This window comes from Mytilus trossulus, chromosome 8 (genome assembly GCF_036588685.1).
Source record: "Mytilus trossulus isolate FHL-02 chromosome 8, PNRI_Mtr1.1.1.hap1, whole genome shotgun sequence".
NCBI classification, from domain to species: Eukaryota; Metazoa; Mollusca; class Bivalvia; order Mytilida; family Mytilidae; genus Mytilus; species Mytilus trossulus.
In genome coordinates, this window is record NC_086380.1 from 33,690,962 (window position 1) to 33,712,848 (window position 21,887).

The window sequence follows — 21,887 nt, forward strand, 5'->3', positions numbered from 1 at the left end:
ACTACAACACATTTCAATAAAGGGATGCGCTTTAGCACATGATACGGCCGTTGCTCTTTTAAGTTTCACCAAAACTGCATAAAATCCCCCTTTTTTAAGTATAAAAATTCATTACTTAAGAAAACGTAAAATCTAAAATTAATAAAAAGGGAAAGGGAGCTTATGTCAATAGATATAAACAATTCACCAAAGTTTCATAGACATTGGTGAAAGCCTTTTTGAGTTATTGTCCAGGTGTGAAAAATCCCCCTTTTTTATGAATAAAGCCCCATAAATTCAAAACTTAAAATCTGGAATTTATAACAATTAAAAGGGAGCAATAACAAAATGTATATAAAAATTCAGGAAACTAAAAAAAACCACTTTACATATTTTTTTTTAGATTCTCCATTCTAAACCAACTGGAGGCCTTTTGACTAGACAGACCATTATTAAGTTGACAAGTAAAATTTGTCTGCTCCATTTCATTTTCAAAGTAAAAATGAAATAGAGATACAGGGGGTGGGGGAATAACGAAGAAGATCTAACAATTGTAAATACAAGCTTCCAATCTAATTGAAAATGGAGAATCTTTACACCTTTTTTTTTTTTTTTTTTTTTTTTTTTATAAAAAATTACATTTTTTGAAATATATACAAAAAAAATTTGAATAACATTCTTCAGTTTTATCACATAATCATTGCTGCAGCCACAGCTTTCTGAAATAGAAATAAACATTCTTAAACATATTTGTCAAAACAAGATCAAACCGATATACCGATTTATACAATTATTAGCAAAAAAGGATGATAAAATCAATGGTTGATGTGCATCATGTTTATTTTCCTTTATTAGTTGTATGAATTAATGCATTGGTTTTCTAGTTTGAAACTGTTTCACATTTTGTTATGTTCAGGCAGGGCCTTTAAAACTGGTACTGTAAAACCAGAAATTATTGCATGCTATTCTTGTGATTTTTCAACAAATGGACAAATATGCAAGATAAATAATCCCAAGATTTCAGAAAAATCTGGCCTCAAAGTTTTGCATTAGAGATTAGATTTATAAATACAAGTTCCTATTGTGATATTCAACCAGTTGCATTATTTACATTCATATAGGTTTTGCTCATTGCTGAAGGTCCTACAGTGATTGTAATTTGCTTCTCTTTATATTGATAGTTGAGTAGTTGGCAATCTTATAACATCTCTTTATTCTTAAATACCCAATCCAGATTACCAGTATAATTAAAACTATTAATTTGGAAAATATTTCAAAATACATGTGTTCATAAAAAAATACATGGTGAATTTAAAAGTTCATTAATCAATATTTTAGTTTCTTACCATAAAATTCAGCTCCAATGGCCGTTTCCCAGCTTCAATCCTTGCAGACAAGCTGTGGTGCTAACCTGAAATATAAAATACAAAATTGTTTTAAGGCGAAGTGTACGTAATTAAACTTTACAATGGATTTTTTTTAAATTTCACATACGAATTCTGCTTGTAAAATTACACAATAAAATGAAATAAAAAAAGGGGGTAACTGTTTTCGTTTTTGAGATACGAGCCGTTGAAATTAACTACTCGATACACCAAAATTACAAAGGATATATAGGGAAAATCATCAAAATTAGCAGATATTTTTACATTATCAAAATTTTCTATTTTGTTGGACAATGGATTTTTTTCTTAAATTGATATACGATTTACAAATGAAAGACGAATCCATCGGTGCAAAGAAAGTCCTTGGCAACCGTATTATTTTTTTATGCTACTCTCTGTTGAAGTTTAGTTTTTGGCCGGAACATTGAAATTATCTGGCGACGTCATTGTCTGCAGTAACGTCGCCACAACTTCTACGACGAAACTCTATTATACCGTACAATGCCGTAGCAATGGCGTTCGTGTGTATTACCCGTCTTCCTATGTATTACAAATGATCTTACGCTATAATTTGATAAGGAAATAAACTAACTAATTTTAAAGAATATTTCTGTCGCAAAAGAAAATGCAAGTTTGTAAATTAATTTACCGCAAATGAAAGAAATTTGCCGTAGACTCTAATTTCATCTTTTCTATATTAGAGTTATTTCCGAACCTTTTTCAATGATGGCATGGATTGTTTAATTCTTTTATGAATCAAATATCGAGTTTGAATTAGTCCCGGTTAACACAGTGTTGTCAGAATGAATTGATCGGCTTTAATACTAAGATCTGGTATACACCTCATTTTCAATCTTACTTCTGTATGTTTGTATTTAAAAAAGTAGACCTATTTTCTGCATATTTTCATGTTCGTCATTCTGCATGTTGTTGATCTGAGGATTTGCACACAATATAGTCTACATCATAAACCTATTTCATTAGTCATGTTTACACACATGCTAAAGACACATCTCTGCCAAAACATATTTTATTTTACAAAATTTCCAATCCCTTTCCCTTTTCTTTAACTAAATGACAAAGAATGATGTAATGTTTGCTGAATGAAGTTTCAGTAACATAAGAAAATATTTGTTTGTTCCATGCATTATTTGTTAAAAATCCACATTTAAGGATTTAAATTGATTGATTGATTGTTGGTTGCTTAACGTCCAGTGGCAAATATGTCATGCATGTTCAGGACGAGAACAATTTAATAATAAATACAATAGGAAGTTTTGTTCATATAAACAGATGCCATCCGGGATGATGGTCTGAGAAATTTGGAGTGCCACTAGAAAATGAGACTACATGTATATTAGATAGGGACAGAAATTTTGCCGCATGCAACAGTCCACATATTCAACCCTTAAATTATAGTTGTTACAATGGTTTTTAACGGGCATAGAGTGTGGCACTCTCTTTACACGAGGCATCGGATTTAGTGTTCCCATTCTGACCGGACGTGACTGCGAGCTTAATAAATCCTGCACAGCCAAACGGATGCTCCTCTTCGGCAAATCTTTTACTGCCGGTCGGGAGAAGACCAAGCGACCATATTTCGTTACCCTAGTAACACGGATTTAAACAATAAGCATAATGCATACTATGGTTCTTCAACTATTTTAGTTCTTATACATCCGTGGCTTTAAAATGTTCTGCCTTTAGTGTCCCTTATCTAGGTTAATCCAGAAAAGTGCTTCATTTCATTTTATCTTCTGAATTTTTTAGACCGCAATGAGTAAAAAGAAGGACCCGCTTATATATACATTTTTAAAAAAATTGAAAAGATCAGAGTATTTGGTATAACTACCAGTCGCAGATATTTCATACATGTATATTCAAAATGAAAACCTTACACCTTATGTGATTCTTTTGAGATCGACGTACCTAGTCAGTGCAATAACGACCCCAACATACCCATGCAGTGTTATGAAATAATATTTGTGTAGGGGAATGCTTTAAATAGCGATGAATATAGAGTAACGCTTTAAATTAACTGGTGTAAAATTAATTATATAAGAATGCGACCTTATGAGAATTATCATGTTCGATGCTTTAAAAATTTTATCTAATAAAATGTTACAAGAATGTTACACCACAGAGTAACTCAGTGTAATGCACGGAGATTATTCATACTGTATTGCTACACAGGTTTACCTAACAAAGTGCAGTACGAATATAGCCTCTGCATAATGCAAATGCACGGCTTTCCTATTTATTTCATATAAAACAATAAGGAGATGTGGTATGACATCCAATGAGTCAACTACCTGCCACTGGTTAAATGAAGTCGATGTAAGCAATAACTATTAACAACCAAACTCTTTTCAACAATTAAAGGGACAAAAACATAATGTGTAGGCCACAAAAACACCGATATGAAAAATGCAAAAAATTTTCAACTAGACAATCAACAACCTAATTCATGAAAAAAAGAGTTACGAAAAACAAATACCATGTTGTGAAGTAACAGACTTGAACCAAATTGATAAACAAACCAGTATAAAACTATTAGTCCAATAATACAAATCTTTGGAGTTTGAAATGTATATTCAACGATTTTTATCGGATACATTTTTTTTTTGGGGGGGGGGGGGGGGGGGGGTCAATGTTTAAAATAAGAAAAGTAATATCCTATAAAAAAAAATGTTGAATGTCAATGATATGAAACTCCAAATTCTTACATTATTGGACAAGTAATTTGTAGATCCTTACGGGAGTTGGACCCCCCTTTTTGGGCCGATCAATGCATTTGAATGGGGACATATAGTTGGAACCCCCCCTTTTTTTAATGGCTGGATCCGCCCCTGCTAGTACACCATGGGCTTCTCAATTCTTGTATTATGATCTATTATCATGAACTAAGTGAAAGCATAGAGCTGACTGAGTGCGAGATCTTCTTGGATAATCATTGAGGTCATTTCACCTCTCATTTCACTAAACATTAAATCACAGTTACAAGTGCCACAAAACTTTCCTGGCCTCTTTTCTTTAACCGTAATGATATTTTCTACTCATTTATAATCTTGAATTGAGACATATTAGGAATAATTAACACGTTACTCTGTCAAAATTACATTTTTTAAAATTTGAAATGATGCACACAGGCACAATAAAAGAAAACAAATTTTGCTATCTCTTCGAAATTGGAATTTGGAAAAGAAGAAATATATGACATGTTATATTTTTATCATACATGAATCATGTGTATTTGTACTTTCAATTTCAATTTGGTTCTAAATTTAGATTCAGTTTTCCAATAAATTTCGGACGGAATAGAAGACACCTGTTTATTTTCTGCACATGTATAAAAAGTTGAAAACTGGAAGTTGAAGGACATAGTTTTTACTTATTCTAAGATAAATGTTTAGAGTGATCACTTTTTAGTTTACTATGAGTATATTTTTGGGGCCTAATTTGTTAACTTTTGTCTTTGTTCTTCCGACTTGTAAGTGTTGCCCTAGACTAGTCGTCAAATTATATTCTCTTGGTATCGTCTTATTTTCTAAATTGATGTAAAACATGTCCTAAAATTTTCATTAGCACAAAATACGAACATGTCAACGTTTTTTTAATCTAATAATTAATTTCACATGTCATTCATTAATTGTTCGGTAACCTAAAACTGTATGTTGAGTACTGTGTGTTTTTGTTCAAAACTACGGCTTGTAAAACGATATTGTTGGATCAATTCAGGTTTAATTTTAAAAATTAGATAATTAATAATAGAAGTAGAATCGTCACATGTTTATTTATTTATAATTCTGTTGTGAGGCGTTTTTACAATCTGTTGATATCAAAAGTTTTCACACGAAATGCCTTTCATGTCCCATGCGTCTGAAACAAAAAAAAATCAACTAGTATTAAAGTCAGGCTGCACTAAACAATAGAATGCTTTGATTTCTAAATGGAGTAATTCAGATAATTTCTCATGATTAGGTTTTTTAAGACAGCATGGGCGTGCTTGTTGGATTTATGATAGACCGCACGAAGTATTTTCTCTTTACTGTGTCCTTTCTTGGAGTAAGGGAGATAACTTGCGTAACTAACGTCGAACGTTATTAATCCCGTATTCCGCTAGGGGCGTGCAATTACGTACACTTCGCCTTAAAGGATATAACTTCTGAAATACTGTATCTATGATATATAAAATGGGTTATATATGCGATAGGTTTTGAGAACATTGGTTAGACATCAATCCAACAACACAATTCAATCCTAAAAGGAGTAGGCTTAAAAGGTTTAAGTTGGCCCTAAGATTATTTTTTTTTAAAAATCAAGCCCAAATACTACAAATTTAACATATATATTGTTCTGGTATCATTATTGATACAAAATAAACACTTCATTTTGGCACCTGACACTATAAACTATTAAGTTATGACATCTTGATTATGCAGTTCTGGTGTATTCGCAAAAGCGCCAATTAAGGTCCAATTTTTCACAATTCAGAACAGTTTTTAGCATATCCAGTAATAGTTTACGTCTTTTTATTTAAATACATGTATTACCCTTGGTTCCTATAAGTTACGAAACATTTTGGATCAAAGGTATTCTTTAAGCTTTTAGGTAAGAAAATTCACAAAATTATAGCATTTTGATAATATCTCCCAATATAGCTAATTATGGAGACTACAATGTATTATAAAGAAGCGATTTATTTTAAGTCACATTAAGTTTCTTGAAATATATCCATTTAAGATCCAAATTGGGGCCCCTTTGATATTCTATGATAAAAGTTGAAATTTAAAATCTGTTATAAGGCCATACTTTGCCAAGAGACCATTGTCATATGATACTGATAAAATAAAGAGTATATACTGTTGACCAAACTCTTATAAACCTTTAACCCTAAAAAAGCCATGGGCGTCAAGTTGGTTACCTATTCCCTATTCCCTATTCGTTACCTATTCCCTATTCCCTATTCGTTACCTATTCGTTACCTATTCCCTATTCCCTATTCGTTACCTATTCGTTACCTATTCCCTATTCCCTATTCGTTACCTATTCGTTACCTATTCCCTATTCCCTATTCGTTGCCTATTCGTTACCTATTCCCTATTCCCTATTCGTTGCCTATTCGTTACCTATTCCCTATTCCCTATTCGTTACCTATTCGTTACCTATTCGTTACTTATTTGATTTTTAATATCCATCCCCCTTTTTAATTATGGCATTGTAAAGTTTAATATGGCTGCCATGGAAACGGCACAATTGTGAAAAAAAAATATGTTTTTGGTTTTGGGTGAACTGTTTGGATATGCTTCAACTCAGAATCATCATATTTTAAAACAATGTAGGTGCCCACTATATACAGGTGTTGGATGACTTTGGCGATCATTGGTACTACAATGTTGCCATGGAAACTACACCAAAATTTTCAAAATTCTCAAAATGCTCAAAACTTCATGAAACTTCACAGTAATGATGAGCAACAATGGTAGATGTGGCATTTGGAGTTGGAATTTCTAAATAGGTCTTGTTTCCATGGAAACAATGCAAAAAGGTCAAAAATTTCAAAAATAAGAATTTTGAGTAAACTGGATGAATCTTTACAGGATGGTAACTGGCATAGGCAGAGTCGGATTTTGAAGTTAAAATTTTCAAAATGGCAGCCGTAACCATGGAAACAGCAAAAATATCAAACATTTCAAAATGTTCAAACTTAATGAAACTTTGCAAAAATGTTACTAGACATCTGTAGATGCTCTCTTTCACTTTGGAATTGTCAAAATGGCTGCCGCTCACCTGGTAATAGGGGGAAGGGTGCCATCCGTTATTGCTAGCAATTACAAATCTAGTTGTTAATACTCTTACATATGGTAATAGTTCTAAATTTGTTGAGGTAAAATGATCTTTTTATGACCTATTTATATGTGTTTGTGCTCAACCGATCCTTTTACTTCATGTTCGATACGCATTTGTTCCTTACTTGGTTTTTTTATACGTTCTACTTTTTAACTGCTTTATGTCCGTATGTTTGAAGATGGATCTTGGTTCGACGGGATGAAATCACCGTGTTAGCACATGCATAAAAAAGAAGATGTGGTATGATTGCCAATGAGACAACACTCCACATTAGACCAAAATGACACAGAAATTATCAACTATAGTTTACTGTACGGCCTTCAACAATGAGCATAGCCCAAACCGTGTAGTCACCTATAAAAGGCCCAGGCACGATAACCTCATACAATTCAAACAACAAAATTGACCGCCGTATTTCATATACAAAAAAAACGGAAATATGCAACACAAAAACAAACAATAACTACTTAATTTCAGGCTTATAATACGAGTATATTACGTTGCACCTTTTAAAACATCATTTTCAATTGTTTTGTTGTCACTGGTGGAAGATTTGGGCTCTTAGAGGTGATATAACTCTATAAGTGCATTTGTATCCGTTCCAGCGCTCGGAAAATACCCTGTTACCTATTCGTTACTTATTCGCTTTTCCAAAGTTTTTTGTACGTTGCACCTTTTAGAAAAGAATTTTCAATTAAGTTCATATCTCTGGTGGTAATAATGTGTTCTTATAGATGAAATACCCCTATTAGCACATATTTACTCGTTCTAGCGCTCGGATAATACCCTGTTACTTATTCGTTCCTTATTTGCTTTAATGCACGGGGTATACGTTGCACCTTGAAATAAATCGTTTTTTAATTGTGTTCATGTCTCTGGTGGTAACAATGTGTTCTTAGGGATGAGATGACCCTATTAGAGCGCATGAACCCGTTCCAGCGCTCGGTAAATAACTTGTTACCTATTCGTTACCTATTCGTTACCTATTCACTTATGATACGTTTGTTGTACGTTGCACCTTTGAGAAAAGGATTTTCTATTAAATTCATATCTCTAGTGGTAATAATGTGTTCTTATAGATGAAATACCCCTATTACCGCGTATGTACCCGTTCCAGCGCTCAGTAAATACCCTGTTACCTATTCGTTACCTATTCACTTATAATACGTTTCTTGTACGTTGCATCTTTCAGAAAAGACTTTTCAATTGTGTCCGTGTCTCTGGTGGTAAAAATGTGTTCTTAGAGATGAAAATACCCTATTGGCGCGCATGTACCTGTCCCAGCGCTCCGTTAATAACCTGTTACCTATTCGTTACCTATTCACTTTTAATATTTTTGTTGTACGTTGCACCTTTTAGAAAAGGATTTTCAATTGTGCCCATAAGTCTGGTGGTAACAATGTGTTCTTAGAGATGAAATGACCTTATTAGCGCGCATGTACCCGTTCCAGCGCACGGTAAATACCCTGTTACCTATTCGTTACCTATTCGTTACCTATTCACTTATAATCCGTTTGTTGTACGTTGTACCTGTTAGAAAAGGATTTTTAATTGTCTTTATGTCTCTTGTGATAACAATGTGTTCTTAGAGATGACATTACCCTATTACCGCGCATGTACCCGTTCGAGCGCTCGATTAATACCCTGTTACCTATTCACTTATAAAACGTTTGTTGTACGTTGCACCTTTTAGAAAAGGATTTTTAATTGTCTCCATGTCTCTTGTGATAACAATGTGTTCTTAGAGATGAAATTATCCTATTAGCGCGCATGTACCCGTTTCAGCGCTAGGTAAATACCCTGTTACCTATTCGTTATCTATTCGTTACCTATTCACTTATAGAACGTTTGTTGTACGTTGCACCTTTTAGCAAAGGATTTTCAATTAAATTCATATCTCTGGTGTTAATAATATGTTCTTAGAGATGAAAGACCCCTATTGGCGCGTATGTACCCGTTCCAGCGCTGAGTTAATACCATGTTTCTTATTCGTTCCTTATTTGCTTTTTATGCACGAGGTATACGTTGCACCTTGAAATAAATCGTTTTTTAATTGTGTTCATGTCTCTGGTGGTAACAATGTGTTCTTAGAGATGAAATGACCCTATTAGAGCGCATGTACCCGTTCCAGCGCTCGGTAAATAACCTGTTACCTATTCGTTACTAATTCGCTTTTAATGCGCGGGGTATACGGTGCACCTTGAAATGAATCGTTTTTTAATTGTTTTCTAGTCTCTGGTGGTAAGAATGTGTTCTTAGAGATGAAATTACCCTATTAGCGCGCATGTACCCGTTCCAGCGTTCGTTTAATACCCTGTTACCTATTCGTTACCTATTCGTTACCTATTCACTTATAATACGCTTGTTGTACATTGCACCTTTTAGAAAAGGATTTTCAATTGTGCCCATGTCTCTGGTGGTAACAATGTGTTCTTAGAGATGAAATGACTCTATTAAAGCGCAAGTTCCCGTTCCAGCGCTCGGTAAATACCCTGTTACCTATTCGTTACTTATTCGCTTTTAATGCGCGGGGTATACGGTGCACCTTGAAATAAATCGTTTTTTAATTGTGTTCATGTCTCTGGTGGTAACAATGTGTTCTTAGAGATGAAATGACCCTATTAGCGCGCATGTACCAGTTCTAGTGCTCGGTAAATAACCTGTTACCTATTCGTTACTTATTCGCTTTTAATGCGCGGGGTATACGGTTCACCTTGAAATGAATCTTTTTTTAATTGTTTTCAAGTCTCTGGTGGTAACAATGTGTTCTAAGAGATGAAATGACCCTATTAGCGCGCATGTACCCGTTCCAGCGCTCGGTTAATACCCTGTTACCTATTCGTTACCTATTCACTTATAATACGTTTGTTGTACATTGCACCTTTTAGCAAAGGATTTTCAATTGTGCCCATGTCTCTGGTGGTAACAATGTGTTCATAGAGATGAAATGACTCTATTAAAGCGCATGTACCCGTTCCAGCGCTCGGAAAATACCCTGTTACCTATTCGTTACTTATTCGCTTTTTAATGCGCAGGGTATACGGTGCACCTTGAAATAAATCGTTTTTTAATTGTGTTCATGTCTCTGGTGGTAACAATGTGTTCTCAGAGATGAAATGACCCTATTAGAGCGCATGTAACCGTTCCAGCGCTCGGTAAATGACCTGTTACCTATTCGTTACTTATTCGCTTTTAATGCGCGGGATATACGGTGCACCTTGAAATGAATCTTTTTTAAATTGTTTTCAAGTCTCTTGTGGTAACAATGTGTTCTTAGAGATGAGATGGCCCTATTAGAGCGCATGAGCCCGTTCCAGCGCTCGGTAAATAACTTGTTACCTATTCGTTACCTATTCACTTATGATACGTTTGTTGTACGTTGCACCTTTGAGAAAAGGATTTTCAATTGTGCCCATGTCTCTGGTGTCAACAATGTGTTCTTAGAGATGAAATGACTCTATTAAAGTAAATGTACCCGTTCCAGCGCTCGGTAAAAACCCTGTTACCTATTCGTTACTTATTCGCTTTTAATGCGCGGGGTATACGGTGCACCTTGAAATAAATCGTTTTTTAATTGTGTTCATGTCTCTGGTGGTAACAATGTGTTCTTAAAGATGAAATTACCCTATTTGAGCGCATGTACCCGTTCCAGCGCTCGGTAAATAACCTGTTACCTATTCGTTACTTATTCGCCTTTAATGTGCGGGGTATACGGTGCACCTTTAAATGAATCTTTTTTTAATTGTTTTCAAGTCTCTGGTGGTAACAATGTGTTCTTAGAGATGAAATGACCCTATTAGCGCGCATGTACCCGTTCCAGCGCTCGGATAATACCCTGTTACCTATTCGTTACCTATTCACTTATAATAAGTTTGTTGTACATTGCACCTTTTAGAAAAGGATTTTCAATTGTGCCCATGTCTCTGGTGGTAACAATGTGTTCTTAGAGATGAAATGACTCTATTAAAGCGCATGCACCCGTTCCAGCGCTCAGTAAATAACTTGTTACCTATTCGTTACTTATTCGCTTTTAATGCGCGGGGTGTACGGTGCACCTTGAAATGAATCTTTTTTTAATTGTTTTCAAGTCTCTGGTGGTAAAAATGTGTTCTTAGAGATGAAATGACCCTATTAGCGCTTATGTACCCGTTCCAGCGTTCGGTTAATACCCTGTTACCTATTCGTTACCTATTCGCTACCTATTCACTTATAATACGTTTGTTGTACATTGCACCTTTTAGAAAAGGTTTTTTAATTGTCTACATGTCTCTTGTAGTAACAATGTGTTCTTAAAGATGAAATTACCCTATTAGCGTGCATGTACCCGTTCCAGCGCTCAGTAAATACCCTGTTACCTATTCGTTACCTATTCACTTTTAATATATTTGTTGTACGTTGCACCTTTTAGAAAAGGATTTTCAATTGTGCCCATGTCGCTGGTGGTAACAATGTGTTCTTAGAGATGAAATAACCCTATTAGCGCGCATTTACCCGTTCCAGCGTTCGGTTAATACCCTGTTACCTATTCGTTACCTATTCACTTATAATACGTTTGTTGTACATTGCACCTTTTAGAAAAGGATTTTCAATTGTGCCCATGTCTCTGGTGGTAACAATGTGTTCTTAGAAATGAAATGACTCTATTAGAGCGCATGTACCCGTTCCAGCGCTCGGTAAATAACTTGTTACCTATTCGTTACTTATTCGCTTTTAATGCGCGGGGTGTACGGTGCACCTTGAAATGAATCGTTTTTTTAATTGTTTTCAAGTCTCTGGTGGTAACAATGTGTTTTTAGAGATGAAATGACCCTATTAGCGCGCATGTACCCGTTCCAGCGTTCGGTTAATACCCTGTTTCCTATTCGTTACCTATTCGCTACCTATTCGTTACCTATTCGTTACCTATTCACTTATAATACGTTTGTTGTACGTTGCACCTTTTAAAAAAGGATTTTCAATTGTGCCCATGTCTCTGGTGGTAACAATGTGTTCTTAGAGATGAAATGACCCTATTACAGCGCATGTACCCGTTCCAGCGCTTGGTAAATAACCTGTTACCTATTCGTTACCTATTCGCTTTTGATGCGCGGGGTATACGGTGCACCTTCAAATACATCTTTTTATAATTGTGTTCATGTCTCTAATGGTAACAATTTGTTCTTAGAGATGAAATGACCCTATAAGAGCGCATGAACCCGTTCCAGCGCTCGGTTAATACCCTGTTACCTATTCGTTACCTATTCGTTACCTATTCACTTATAATACGTTTGTTGTACGTTGCACCTTTTAGAAAAGGATTTTTAATAGTCTCCATGTCTCTTGTGGTAAAAATGTGTTCTTAGAGATGCAATTACCCTATAAGCGCCCATGTACCCGTTCTAGCGCTCAGTAAATACCCTGATACCTATTCGTTACCTATTCACTTATAATACGTTTGTTGTACGTTGCACCTTTTAGAAAAGGAATTTCAATTGTGTCCGTGTCTCTGGTGGTAACGATGTGTTCTTAGAGATGAAATGACCCTATAAGAGCGCATGAACCCGTTCCAGCGCTCGGTTAATAACCTGTTACCTATTCGTTACCTATTCGTTACCTATTCACTTATAGTACGTTTGTTGTACGTTGCACCTTTAAGAAAAGGATTTTCAATTAAATTCATATCTCTGGTGGTAACGATGTGTTCTTATAGATGTATTACCCCTATAAGATTGCATGTACCCATTCCAATGCTCGGTTAATACCCTGTTACTTATTCGTTACCTATTCGTTACTTATTCGCTTTCAATATGTTTGTTGTACGTTGCACCTTTTCAAAAAGGATTTTCAATTGTGCCCATGTCTCTGGTAGTAACAATATGTTCTTAGAGGTGAAATAACTCTATTGGAGCGCATGTACCCGTTCCAGCGCTCGGTAAATAACTTGTTACCCATTCGTTACTTATTCGCTTTTAATGCGCGGGGTGTACGGTGCACCTTGAAATGAATCGTTTTTTAATTGTTTTCAAGTCTCTGGTGGTAACAATGTGTTCTTAGAGATGAAATGACCCTTTTAGCGCGCTGTACCCGTTCCAGCGTTCGGTTAATACCCTGTTACCTATTCGTTACCTATTCGTTACCTATTCACTTATAGTACGTTTGTTGTACGTTACACCTTGTAGAAAAGGATTTTCAATTAAATTCATATCTCTGGTGGTAATAATGTGTTCTTGTAGATGAAATACTCCTATTAGCGCGTATGTATCCGTTCCAGCGCTCAGTTTATACCCTGTTTCTTATTCGTTCCTTATTTGCTTTTTATGCACGAGATATACGTTGCACCTTGAAATAAATCGTTTTTTTATTGTGTTGATGTCTCTGGGTTTCATCTCTAAGAACACATTGTTACTATTAGAGACATGAACACAATTATAAAAAGATGTATTTGAAGGTGCACCGTATACCCCACGCATCAAAAGCGAATAGGTAACGAATAGGTATCAGGTTATTTACCAAGCGCTGGAACGGGTACATTTGCTCTAATAGTGTCATTTCATCTCTAAGAACACATTGTTACCACCAGAGACATGTGCACAATTGAAAATCCTTTTTTAAAAGGTGCAACGTACAACAAACATATTGAAAGCGAATAAGTAACGAATAGGTAACAGGGTATTAACCGAGCGCTTGAACGGGTACATGCGGGCTAATAGGGTCATGTCATCTCTAAGAACACATTGTTACCACCAGAGACACACACACAATTGAAAATCCTTTCCTAAAAGGTGCAACGTACAACAAACGTATTATAAGTGAATAGGTAACGAATAGGTAACAGGGTATTTACTGAGCGCTGGAACGGGTACATGCAATCTTATAGGGGTAATACATCTATAAGAACACATCGTTACCACCAGAGATATGAATTTAATTGAAAATCCTTTTCTTAAAGGTGCAACGTACAACAAACGTACTATAAGTGAATAGGTAACGAATAGGTAACGAATAGGTAACAGGGTATTAACCGAGCGCTGGAACGGGTTCATGCGCTCTTATAGGGTCATTTCATCTCTAATAAAATTGAGAATGGAAATGGGGAATGTGTCAAAGAGACAACAACCCGACCAAAATAAAATAAAAAACACAACAGCAGAAGGTCACCAACAGGTCTTCAATGTAGCGAGAAATTCCCGCACCCGGAGGTGTCCTTCAGCTGGCCCCCAAACAAACATATACTAGTTCAGTGATAATGAACGCCATACTTATTTCCAAATTGTACACAAGAAACTAAAATTTAAATAATACAAGACTAACAAAGGCCAGAGGCTCCTGACTTGGGATAGGCGCAAAAATGCAGCGGGGTTAAACATGTTTGTGAGATCTCAACCCTCCCCCTAAGAACACATTGTTACCACCAGAGACACGGACACAATTGAAAATCCTTTTCTAAAAGGTGCAACGTACAACAAACGTATTATAAGTGAATAGGTAACGAATAAGTATCAGGGTATTTACTGAGCGCTAGAACGGGTACATGGGCGCTTATAGGGTAATTTCATCTCTAAGAACACATTGTTACCACAAGAGACATGGAGACAATTAAAAATCCTTTTCTAAAAGGTGCAACGTACAACAAACGTATTATAAGTGAATAGGTAACGAATAGGTAACAGGGTATTAAACGAGCGCTGGAACGGGTTAATGCGCTCTTATAGGGTCATTTCATCTCTAAGAACACATTGTTACCATTAGAGACATGAACACAATTATAAAAAGATGTATTTGAAGGTGCACCGTATACCCCGCGCATCAAAAGCGAATAGGTAACGAATAGGTAACAGGTTATTTACCAAGCGCTGGAACGGGTACATGCGCTCTAATAAGGTCATTTCATCCCTAAGAACACATTGTTACCACCAGAGACATGGGCAATTGAAAATCCTTTTTTAAAAGGTGCAACGTACAACAAACGTATTAAAAGCGAATAAGTAACGAATAGGTAGCGAATAGGTAACGAATAGGTAGCGAATAGGTAACGAATAGGTAACAGGGTATTAACCGAACGCTGGAACGGGTACATGCGCGCTAATAGGGTCATTTCATCTCTAAGAACACATTGTTACCACCAGAGACTTGAAAACAATTAAAAAAACGATTCATTTCAAGGTGCACCGTACACCCCGCGCATTAAAAGCGAATAAGTAACGAATAGGTATCAAGTTATTTACCGAGCGCTGGAACGGGTACATGCGCTCTAATAGAGTCATTTCATCTCTAAGAACACATTGTTACCACCAGAGACATGGGCACAATTGAAAATCCTTTTCTAAAAGGTGCAATGTACAACAAACGTATTATAAGTGAATAAGTAACGAATAGGTAACAGGGTATTAACCGAGCGCTGGAACGGGTACATGCGCGCTAATAGGGTCATTTCATCTCTAAGAACACATTGTTACCACCAGAGACTTGAAAACAATTAAAAAAAGATTCATTTCATGGTGCACCGTATACCCCGCGCATTAAAAGCGAATAAGTAACGAATAGGTTATAGGTTATTTACCGAGCGCTGGAACGGGTACATGCGCTCTTATAGGGTCATTTCATCTCTAGGAACACATTGTTACCACCAGAGACATGAACACAATTAAAAAACGATTTATTTCAAGGTGCACCGTATAACCAGCGCATTAAAAGCGAATAAGTAACGAATAGGTAACAGAGTTTTTACCGAGCGCTAGAACGGGTACATGCGCTTTAATAGAGTCATTTCATCTCTAAGAACACATTGTTACCACCAGAGACATGGGCACAATTGAAAATCCTTTTCTAAAAGGTGCAATGTACAACAAACGTATTATAAACGAATAGGTAACGAATAGGAAACAGGCCTAGGGTATTAACCTAACGCTGGAACGGGTACATGCGCGCTAATAGGGTCATTTTATCTCTAAGAACACATTGTTACCACCAGACTTATGGGCACAATTGAAAATCCTTTTCTAAAAGGTGCAACGTACAACAAATATATTAAAAGTGAATAGGTAACGAATAGGTTACATATTATTAACGGAGCGCTGGGACGGGAACATGCGCGCCAATAGGGTATTTTCATCTTTAAGAACACATTTTCACCACCAGAGACACGGACACAATTGAAAATTCTTTTCTAAAAGATGCAACGTACATGAAACGTATTATAAGTGAAAAGGTAACGAAAAGGTAACAGGGTATTAACTGAGCGCTGGAACGGGTACATACGCGGTAATAGGGGTATTTCATCTATAAGAACACATTGTTACCACCAGAGACTTGAAAACAATTAAAAAAAGATTCATTTCAAGGTGCACCGTATACCCCGTGCATTAAAAGCGAATAAGTAACGAATAGGTAACAGGTTATTTACCGAGCGCTGGAACGGTTACATGCGCTCTAATAGGGTCATTTCATCTCTAAGAACACATTGTTATCACCAGAGACATGAACACAATTAAAAAACGATTTATTTCAAGGTGCACCGTATACCCCGCGCATTAAAAAGCGAAAAAGTAACGAATAGGTAACAGGGTATTAACCGAGCGCTGGAACGGGTACATGCGCTTTAATAGAGTCATTTCATCTCTAAGAACACATTGTTACCAGCAGAGACATGGGCACAATTGAAAATCCTTTTCTAAAAGGTGCAATGTACAACAAACGTATTATAAGTGAATAGGTAACGAATTGGTAACAGGGTATTAACCGAGCGCTGGAACGGGTACATGCGCGCTAATAGGGTCATTTCATCTCTAAGAGCACATTGTTACCACCAGAGACATGAACACAATTAAAAAACGATTTATTTTAAGGTGCACCGTATACCCCGCGCATTAAAAGCGAATAAGTAACGAATAGGTAACAGGGTATTTACCGAGCGCTGGAACGGGTACATGCGCTTTAATAGAGTCATTTCATCTCTAAGAACACATTGTTACCACCGGAGACATGTAGACAATTAAAAAACCTTTTCTAAAAGGTGCAATGTACAACAAACGTATTATAAGTGAATAGGTAACGAATAGGTAACGAATAGGTAACAGGGTATTAACCGAACGCTGGAACGGGTACATGCGCGCTAATAGGGTACTTTCATCTCTAAGAACACATTCTTACCACCAGAGACTTGAAAACAATTAAAAAACGATTCATTTCAAGGTGCACCGTATACCCCGCGCATTGAAAGCGAATTAGTAACGAATAGGTAACAGGTTATTTACCGAGCGCTGGAACGGGTACATGCGCTCTAATAGGGTCATTTCATCTCTAAGAACACATTGTTACCACCAGAGACATGAACACAATTAAAAAACGATTCATTTCAAGGTGCAACGTATACCTCGTGCATAAAAAGCAAATAAGGAACGAATAAGAAACAGGGTATTAACTGAGCGCTGGGACGGGTACATACGCGCCAATAGGGGTCTTTCATCTCTAAGAACACATTATTAACACCAGAGATATGAATTTAATTGAAAATCCTTTGCTAAAAGGTGCAACGTACAACAAACGTTCTATAAGTGAATAGGTAACGAAAAGGTAACGAATAGGTAACAGGGTATTTACCTAGCGCTGAAACGGGTAAATGCGCGCTAATAGGATAATTTCATCTCTAAGAACACTTTGTTATCACAAGAGACATGGAGACAATTAAAAATCCTTTTCTAAAAGGTGCAACGTACAACAAACGTATTTTAAGTGAATAGGTAACAGGGTATTAACCGAGCACTGGAACGGGTACATGCGCGGTATGGGGTAATGTCATCTCTAAGAACACATTGTTATCACAAGAGACATAAAGACAATTAAAAAAGGTGCAACGTACAACAAATATATTAAAAGTGAATAGGTAACGAATAGGTAACAGGTTATAAACGGAGCGCTGGGACGGGTACATGCGCGCCAATAGGGTATTTTCATCTCTAAGAACACATTTTTACCACCAGAGACACTGACACAATTGAAAATTCTTTTCTAAAAGATGCAACGTACAAGAAACGTATTATAAGTGAATAGGTAACGAATAGGTAACAGGGTATTTACTGAGCGCTGGAACGGGTACATACGCGGTAATAGGGGTATTTCATCTATTAGAACACATTATTACCACTAGATATATGAATTTAATAGAAAATCCTTTTCTCCAAGGTGCAACGTACAACAAACGTATCATAAGTGAATAGGTAACGAATAGGTAACGAATAGGTAACAAGTAATTTACCGAGCGCTGGAACGGGTTCATGCGCTCTAATAGGGTCATCTCATCTCTAAGAACACATTGTTACCACCAGAACACAATTAAAAAACGATTTATTTCAAGGTGCAACGTATACCCCGTGCATTAAAAGCAAATAAGGAACGAATAAGTAACAGGGTATTATCCGAGCGCTAGAACGAGTACATATGTGCTAATAGGGGTATTTCATCTATAAGAACACATTATTACCACCAGAGATATGAACTTAATTGAACATTCTTTTCTAAAAGGTGCAACGTACAAAAAACTTTTGAAAAGCGAATAAGTAACGAATAGGTAACAGGGTATTTTCCGAGCGCTGGAACGGATACAAATGCACTTATAGAGTTATATCACCTCTAAGAGCCCAAATCTTCCACCAGTGACAACAAAACAATTGAAAATGATGTTTTAAAAGGTGCAACGTAAGATGTTCGTATTATAAGCCTGAAATTAAGTAGTTATTGTTTGTTTTTGTGCTACATATTTCCGTTTTTGTTTGTATATGAAATACGGCGGTCAATTTTGTTGTTTGAATTGTATGAGGTTGTCATGCCTGTGCCTTTTATAGGTGACTTCACGGTTTGGGCTTTGCTCATTGTTGAAGGCCGTACAGTAAACTATAGTTGATAATTTCTGTGTCATTTTGGTCTAATGTGGAGTGTTGTCTCATTGGCAATCATACCACATCTTCAAGTGCTAACACGGTGATTTCATCCCGTCGAACCAAGATCCATCTTCAAACATATGGACATAAAGCAGTTAAAAAGTAGAACGTATAAAAAAAAACAAGTAAGGAACAAATGCGTATCGAACATGAAGTAAAAGGATCGATTGAGCACAAACACATATAAATAGGTCATAAAAAAATCATTTTACCTCAACAAATTTAGAACTATTACCATATGTAAGAGTATTAACAACTAGATTTGTAATTGCTAGCAATAACGGATGGCACCCTTCCCCCTATTACCAGGTGCGCGGCAGCCATTTTGACAATTCCAAAGTGAAAGAGAGCATTTACAGATGTCTAGTAACATTTTTGCAAAGTTTCATTAAGTTTGAACATTTTGAAATGTTTGATATTTTTGCTGTTTCCATGGTTACGGCTGCCATTTTGAAAATTCTAACTTCAAAATCCGACTCTGCCTATCTATGCCAGTTACCATCCTGTAAAGTTTCATCCAGTTTACTCAAAATTCTTATTTTTGAAATGTTTGACCTTTTTGCATTGTTTCCATGGTAACAAGACCTATTTTGGAAATTCCAACTCCAAATGCCACATCTACCATTGTTGCTCATCATTGCTGTGAAGTTTCATGAAGTTTTGAGCATTTTGAGAATTTTGAAAATTTTGGTGTAGTTTCCATGGCAACATTGTAGTTCCAATGATCGCCAAAGTAATCCAACACCTGTATATAGTGGGCGCCTACATTGTTTTAAAATATGATGATTCTGAGTTGAAGCATATCCAAACAGTTCACCCAAAAAAAAACAGATTTTTTTTCACAATTGTGCCGTTTCCATGGCAGCCATATTAAACTTTTCAATGCCATAATTAAAAAGGGGGAAGGATATTAAAAATCAAATAAGTAACGAATAGGTAACGAAAAGGGAATAGGTAACGAATAGGTAACGAATAGGGAATAGGGAATAGGTAACGAATAGGCAACGAATAGGGAATAGGGAATAGGTAACGAATAGGCAACGAATAGGGAATAGGGAATAGGTAACGAATAGGTAACGAATAGGGAATAGGGAATAGGTAACGAATAAGTAACGAATAGGGAATAGGGAATAGGTAACGAAAAGGTAACGAATAGGGAATAGGGAATAGGTAACGAATAGGGAATAGGGAATAGGTAACCAACTTGACGCCCATAAAAAAGCCAGTATTCATTTTAAAATAATCTTATTTATAGATTTTTTTTTTTAAACAGGATTAACAATACTGGTACCTACCTACATATTAGCTGTATTTGACCACCAAGTCTTATTCCCACACCATGAAAACATGCCACAGAAAGTACCTAAAAAGAAATTAACACATTTATTAATTTTACAAACCAATTTCTATGTCAACCTAAAGATTGATTTACACATTTTTCTGATTTCTTACTTCAAGTACCAATAGTATAAAATCCACATATTTGGTAAAGATTGAAAAACAAACAAAAGTAGTCAAGGTTTATGATTTGAATTCTGCACTCAACTAATTTGAATAATGAAAATGAGTTGTCTCCCATTGAATGAACAAATCTTGCTGTTAATTGTGCTAGTCTCCCCTTGAAAGTTAATTCCTATCTTAGAATTTACTCCTGCAATTGTAATAGAAATTCTTGTTAATGTACAATCAAGGGGTACAATCAAAATTACATGATGGATATACACACACCGGAAGTTACAGTCGAACTCGCCGCTTGAAAGGTTAGTAGTTGCATTTTCAATTAAATTTTGATTAATAAGTTGGCACACCGAATGTCGGATAGTATGTAGTTTTAAAATACACAATTGTTTTTGCTAGAAAGCGTGCAGTTATTGAAAACACTTCGACACAGTTCCAAATTTTCAACGAATTTTTGTGTCGAAGTGTTAGCATTAACTGCACGATTTCCAGCAATGATAATTGTGCATTTCAAAACTAGATAGTATCCGACATTCCGTGCACTACCTTATTTATTTAATTTCATTGATATAAACAAGTAAATACGACTACTTACCTTTCAAGCGGTCTGCTCGACTGTTACTTCCGGTGTGTGTATATCCATCACGTGATTTTGTACCCCTTGACAATGGTATCCCAAAATATTAAACTGGTAAATAAATTATTGAAAGATGTTTTTCATGCAGAAAATAAGGATGAATATGTACATTTAACAAATATTTCTAGAAAATGTATAGAAATTGTTTGACTTCAATAAACTTGCCTTCTCAATTTCATGGTAAAGCCTCAGACTTGGTTGAAAATTTTATTGACCATCTTCCTTAGAGCTGCTCTCCTGGCTGCCAGAGTGGCTGTCATCATTATCTTAATTGCAATCTTTTCGTTTTTGGTCCATTATTTATAGAAATAAATAAAAAAAATATCAGATGCACTCTCAATTAATCATGTATCTTGAAAATTTCACCAAATCAATTCTACCGATAGTGTCCCATAATTTCTCCCACCCTTAAATCTATTATCTGGAGCTCTGTTTACATTTTTTTTTTATTTACAGAACTCTGAATAATAGTCATTGTTAGCTAGTATACATCTGATATTAAACAAAAAACTTATACATATGAATATTTAAGTAAAATAATAAATTTAAAAGAATGAGGAGTTAAACAGGGGAATAATTTATTACCTCCCTTTGCCAAAAATTTCACCTGTTTAGACTCCACATCATTGCTATATCTAACAAAAATACAAGATGGTATAGCTA

The 21,887-nt window shown here is 35.8% G+C and overlaps 1 long non-coding RNA gene across 1 annotated transcript; it reads right to left on the bottom strand.

Annotated features, from left to right (window-relative positions):
• Positions 1–255: 255 nt before the first annotated feature.
• LOC134680853 (uncharacterized) lies at positions 256–20,488 on the bottom strand. Its single transcript, XR_010100524.1, has 3 exons — positions 20,425–20,488; positions 1,326–1,390; positions 256–698 (listed from the first exon to the last, which is right to left on the bottom strand). It is a non-coding gene; the product is annotated as an uncharacterized LOC134680853 (long non-coding RNA).
• Positions 20,489–21,887: the final 1,399 nt, after the last annotated feature.